This window comes from Varroa jacobsoni, unplaced genomic scaffold, assembly GCF_002532875.2.
Source record: "Varroa jacobsoni isolate VJ856 unplaced genomic scaffold, vjacob_1.0 scaffold_471, whole genome shotgun sequence".
NCBI classification, from domain to species: Eukaryota; Metazoa; Arthropoda; class Arachnida; order Mesostigmata; family Varroidae; genus Varroa; species Varroa jacobsoni.
Window position 1 is genome coordinate 164,203 of NW_019213373.1, and position 6,404 is coordinate 170,606.

Consider the following 6,404-nt stretch of genomic DNA (forward strand, 5'->3'; position numbering starts at 1 on the left):
TGTTGGTAAAAAACGTAATTTTACCTCTTCAGTACGTCACTTACTTGAATGTAAAACGTAGCGGCAAACTCTTCGTCCGCGTCATGCGAGGCATTCCTTAAACAAACACCCAGAAATTCCCCGACAGTTCTACATGTCTTCGTGAAGTTTTCCTTTTCCCGCATCAAGCTCTTGCTGTCGTACTCGGCAGGACGAGAAGCTAGCTGCCTCTGGCGAGTCCAACAGTGACGGCCATAGACCGACAAAATACACACAACACCCGGAAGTGCGCCTTTTGGAAACTTCCGGTCAATGCTACTAAGAGCAGGGAAAGCGAGCAAGAGGGAGTAGAAGTTAGCGACGACGTCTTCGTGGATGCTTCGGCGGTGCAAAGAAGCGGTTGCAGGACTGACGGTCAGCTTAGGTTTATTTTAAAGAAACTATGAAGAGGGAAGTAGCTGGCGCCCTAATCCGCGCTGCTCGCCGTAAAGTCTATCCGATGGCGAAATTACAGTCAAGCAGGGCAGAGTCAGCAGGAGTAAAAATACGAACAAAATTTCAACAGTTTTTTTTCGATAACTTGTCGCATACGCTATCTTTATTTAGCCCCGCATCCGTCGGGTTCGCTGGAAATGAGTGAGAGACTGCTCCAGGCGTGTTTTTATTGCCGTCCGGTCGCTCTCGTTAAATATGAAGGCCGGTCGCCAACAGTGTTAGTTTTTCCTAAAGAAGATAGCATTTCGGTATAGTTGTTTCTTGGTGCACGTTTATAGAGCACGTCGATCGGTGCACGCAATTATTATACTAAATCCCTTTCATACGAGTAGGGCTTTTGTAGCGTCCGTTGTGACTTTGCGTGAGATTTCCAATTAAGTTTTACGATGAATGACATTGACGTTTTTCTATGACGAACAGTAGAAAATATAACTATACGTATATATATATATTGATATACTGAATAACCATCTAAGTAACAATTGAAGTGTTCTATTTATTCGATCGAATCGAGAAGTTCTCATTACTGACCGGTTAGATACGTGTGTCTACACGTGGCATATTCTCTGTCTTAAGCATAAGTCTCACGAATACAAGTTTCATATGGAAAATCATCGATGTTGCACACAATTACTTTATATCCAATACAAAATATAATAAGATAACGGCCACCAGTTGTTTTAGCTGGTGTTCATACCGTTTTATGTGCTTAGATTACCTGTTCGCTCGTTTCACGCTATACTTTTTTCTTGGGCGTGCTTGATAAGAGGACTACTCGTTAATGATAAACGTTGATAGGTTCTGCGCTTTGACCTATGCGTGTTTCTATCGATGCAATGAAACACAGCGGACGATATTCCGAAATGTGGCTCTTACATGGGAAGGCGTGTAACTGTTCCATATTAAGAAAGCACTAATCAGCCTTTAATTGGATCTACGAGGGCAATAGTTATAACTTTAATTTGCAGCCTATTAACTTCCTCACGAATCAAGTGTACTTCGGCAAATATCTTTGCGAAGCGGAGCGCTGAGCGACGATGCCATCGTGTCTAAACGAAGACTACCAGATAAGGTGCATTTTTCGTACTACAATAATCAGCAGTACGGTTTGAAGTATTTGTATTGAGTTTAAAATGATCAATTAACTGTATCCTTCAGAGCTTTTTCCCTGTACAGCTGGAAAAGATTTATCCTAACAGAGCTGAACGTGCCGGCTTAGGAAGAAGACAGCCAAAATGCAGAGGTAAATCTGGTATCTAGAAGATTTTTTTCGAGGACGCAGAACGTCGACCGAACCTAATCCGGCAAGTGGAATTTCCTGAAGAAAATGCAAAATTTAGACAATACCAGGAACATATTCACGTAGGTGGTGACGCACAGCGTGTTTAACATACGATCCAGTTAGCATCGTCTGTTGATTGGCTGTTAGGTTCGTAAACAATCATACGTACTTATTACAAGGTCGAAGGAACTGCCTGTAAGACCAATGGTTGTAAATTGAGGGTGTGCACTTTGTATGATAACCTGTATATCCATTTTGCAATAATAATGATAATAGTATATAGTAAGTAATATATATTTTGGAAATTTACCATATTTCGTGCGTATTCTGGATTGCAATTTTAGTTAGTGTCTGGCCATAGAATAGCATAGCAAGCCATAAAAAAAAACATACTCCTTTGTGGCATACAAGAAATTAGGCCACTAATTTCATTTTGCAAGTGGCATATATTGACTTTTCTAGGAAAAGTCAACTTCGCTAAGAGTATAGGGCAACTTGGTTGAATGCGTTCAAATATCGGTTAGACACTAGTTGATTTTGGATGTAGTTTGATGGTGCTCAGATGAGATTAGAAGGAAGGTCACAGCTGTTACAGTTGGCTGAAGGACTAGTGAGTCACAATAGTTAGTAGTCGATACTATGGATTCGTGTTACTGATCACATTAACTATTGTTATTCAATGGCAAAACATACAAAGTGACGAATATCAACTTGCCTATTAGTCACTGTCTAACTATTATTCTAGTTTCCGTGAAGCCTAGGCCTCGGTTCCTTACACTTCGGTAATTTTTGTCCTTAATTTAATTTTCCTCACAAATGCGTCTGACCAGCACGAAACGTTTCATTATACTCCCTGCCCGTAATATACCATAAATTGGTCCACTCCCTGCCACAGGTAGTATTACCCATTGGAGCGAAATGCGCGCTGACAGGTGTCAGATCTTATAAAAAAAAAAAAATATTGTCTTACCCGTAGCTCATTCTAAATCACTTCATAGGGGTAATTAGCTTTGCATGTTGTCTCAGTACACTGGGTGTCTTCATAATTCATTTATAGTGTACTTTTGTGAATATAAGATAAAAATGCTAGTTAATAAGTTGACATTATACAGGAAAAAGATTTAGTTCACGTTAAAGGGTTTTAATCCTATATAGAATACATTAATTAGGCCTGTCTTAAACTTGATGATTCGAGGGCAGAGTCTACGTGAATACGAAATAAAGTCGTACCTATTTGAATTGGAATAATACTAATCGCTTTAATAACCAATAGGATAGAGCGGACGCCGAACTCATGAGCGTAAATCCCGCTACGTCCTCAGTCGCAGAAGTTTGATGAACTTTTTCAGCCAAGTTCCTAATTTTCGTTAGACTAGCTTGAATAGTACTTTGCTTCCCACCTCTAGAGTGTTTAGAATTGGTCCGATCTCACCCTAGACAGTCAACTTATCACAGTTACCTTTGACTTTTTGACATCGCGGAACGAATCGTCCAATATTACGTAACCTAGGTCTTTTGCAGTGCATCACGTATCATTCATTCCATCTGCCTAACTAGAGGGTCGTTGCTACGTTCGAATGTGCAGCTGAGCCTGCAAAGATTCGTTGTGAGATTTCTAGAACTCTCATTAGAGAATAGCAGCACATCAACTTCAGGTAGATATCGTCTCTTTTCTTTTGGCCAGCAATTTTGGGCTTTTCCTGAGTCAGTCGGCTTGCTCGGAGCCGCGATTCAAAGATTAGCTCATATGAAAGGCAAATAGATAAACGTAAACCCAAGACCAGAACCATAGGGGACATCGTAACAGTATATACCCCCTTCATAATACCTAATTAGCTGACTTCTCCGCCTGATTGTTAAATAAATCCCTGTGAAACTGCAAATAGGCGTTAATATAATATTTGAGCTTCAATTCCATCAAATTCGATTGAATATTTAAAACTCTTCTGCCTCGTTAAATATCCACCGTCCACAGATGGTCCACCAATTGATGGAAAATCCGACTGCATAAACTGTTTTGCTTTTAATGTTTTAGCGAACCACGCACGTCACAGTGGTAATGCACAGTCCGCACATGTAGCCATAGTGTTTATAAGCGTGCATAGGGGTACATACTTTTTGACACTTTCGCAAGAACCGATAGCGTCTCTGCTTGAAGTGAACTGGGACTATCGAATAGCAGAGGATCAGGTCGTTGAGTATTCCATTTAGTGAAGGGGGTGTTAACCTACTGTCGCGGAACGGTTTTGTTATTGCGTCCTAGCCTGCCCCGCTTCCTCTGCACGCGCTTGCGATCGCCTATCTGGTTGCATAGCACTTAAAATCGTGCCAATAAGCGACGAGGCTTTGTGACTATTAAGCTACGACCCGTCGATGACTAATACGCAGGATCAATTTTAACAATGCAGGACCCCGATATTTCCGTCCTGAGCGAACTATGCACAGGGTGTTTACATGTTAAAACATGCTGTCATCAAAACATACGCGAATATAACATACTTCGTACATATATATATATGAGGGCGTACAAAGCTATCATTGTCTCTGGACGTTCTGACAAGTTCAACTCCAACAATGTTCCACCTGTGAGTGAACGGCATCGTATCTTAATAGAATTATTTTCTCTAGGTAGGCATATTTGGGTCTCTGCTAATGGTAGACGGAAAGAGTAGTTCAAGGAAAACTCACCACCATCGCATCGTAAACGATAGCGCCTAGCTATTTACCTTACAGTTGCTGCTCATATAGGATACATATGACGCTTCTGAAAAAAATTTGCCCACGCATTTGAACTACTTATACTCATTAATGATGGGATATATTGCAGCGTTTTGCTCTTGTTCATTGCTTGATAACTTCTTTTTGCCGTAGCCTTTATTTACATGTCTAGGTGCAAGACATTTACATCGACGCACGATGGATATTACTGGAATATATAATTATACATGAAACTCTATCTTGATGCTAGCATCAAGCCGCAAAATCTTAGAGTTAGCTCTTGTCTGTAATATGTGTGCTAGACGTGTTTTATATTGGAAAAATAAGCCGTTACAAAAAATCCATCATTAAATTTAATAGCAAATAGATTCCTAAACCTTATTGGAATCATCGAAACGAGATCAACAGAGGCTATCTGTCGGAAGAGTTTTTTTTCCCGCTACAGGTATAAGGTGAACGCGTAGACAACGGTTTTTTATTGTTAGAACCTTCTACGAAGCTCCTCAGGTTCCTGTATTGATGGAATAGAGGAGTTTTTGCCGTCCGTCCCTATTTCGTTTGAAAATGTAGTCGTTGTGAGGAAAAAAGGCGCGCCGAATATCGATGTTGGGGTAACTTTATTTCAGTACGAACGTCAATACAAATTTACAGATTATTACTCAATTTCAAGTAATCCAAATTAGCTTTTTGAAATCCTTAGCTCAAGTAAGTTGTCAATAATAGAATAGTTAAAGTGACAATTGTATTTTGACGTTGCAATGATGATGAAAAATCGAAAATGAGAGATGCACAAATGCCGAAACGCGAGGTTTTCGGATGAGAGGAACCTGCCAACAGCCCCCGTGATAGCTCAGCGGGTAACATATTTGCCTGCTGATCTTAGAAACATGTTGTGGTCGAGGCTCGAATTTGAGTATCGACATATTTCGTTTCAGTCACGGCTGGGAGTCAGCTGTCTGCTAGACTGAAACGGCGACGCCGGACGCAAACCTTGAAATGTAGAAAGTAACCTACCAAGAAAGGTTCATTAGGTAACGACGTGCGTACAAGTGCCAACTCTACTGTTGGAAACAAATCCTATACGTTGTTTTGCTGGTTAATATAAGAAGACCATTGGCCCCGATTTGCACAGTGTCATAACATATCAAATAGTAGCCCTGTCGAGTTAAACCATTGTCCTGAATGTGGTCATTTCAAGAGCCCACGCCAAGATCCTTGATGTTTTTATGTTCCACATGCACAGATTCGCCTACGTCAAGCTATATCGTGTACCTTACACACGACATTTGTCCTGAAGGCTACGGTTTAAAAACTGCATAAAAGGCACAAAAATATTTATTCGATCCTCAGTGCAACAGATTTTACCCTAGAACGAAGAGAAATTTGTGTCACAGAATAGGGATGCTCACAATTCGTTCCTATAATATGTTGCCGTGACACCAAAGTCGAATCGTGTTTTAATGGAGAAAAGGAACATGTCTATAAACAATGTATAGGAACATTTCGAATAGCGCCATACGAATGTACCCATGTGTTTCTAGATTAACGAAACGGTCAATATACTTGCCCCTAAGTGAAATTATAAATAGCTCGTTTTGCTCGGAACGGAAAACCGAAACAACAGCGTCGCTATTGTAGATTTTTGCCAACAGAAAAACAGCTCAGATGCGCATTTTTTTTAGCCTAACTTTTTTTTATCCTGCAGGACCCGTTCGACCACGATATTCGTGTGACGGTTGTGGCGCTCTCCTAATGGCCATATGCTGAACCTTTGCTAAAAAGTGAATCGCTGGATTTTATGGTGAAACAACCTATTCCTTACTAGATGGGATTTTTTTTCAGCTAATCGTGTTAATTTAAGATTAGATATTTTACGCTGCGTTAGTAAGTATCCATCAGTTCTTCATGAACGGCGATACAGGTTCGCTTC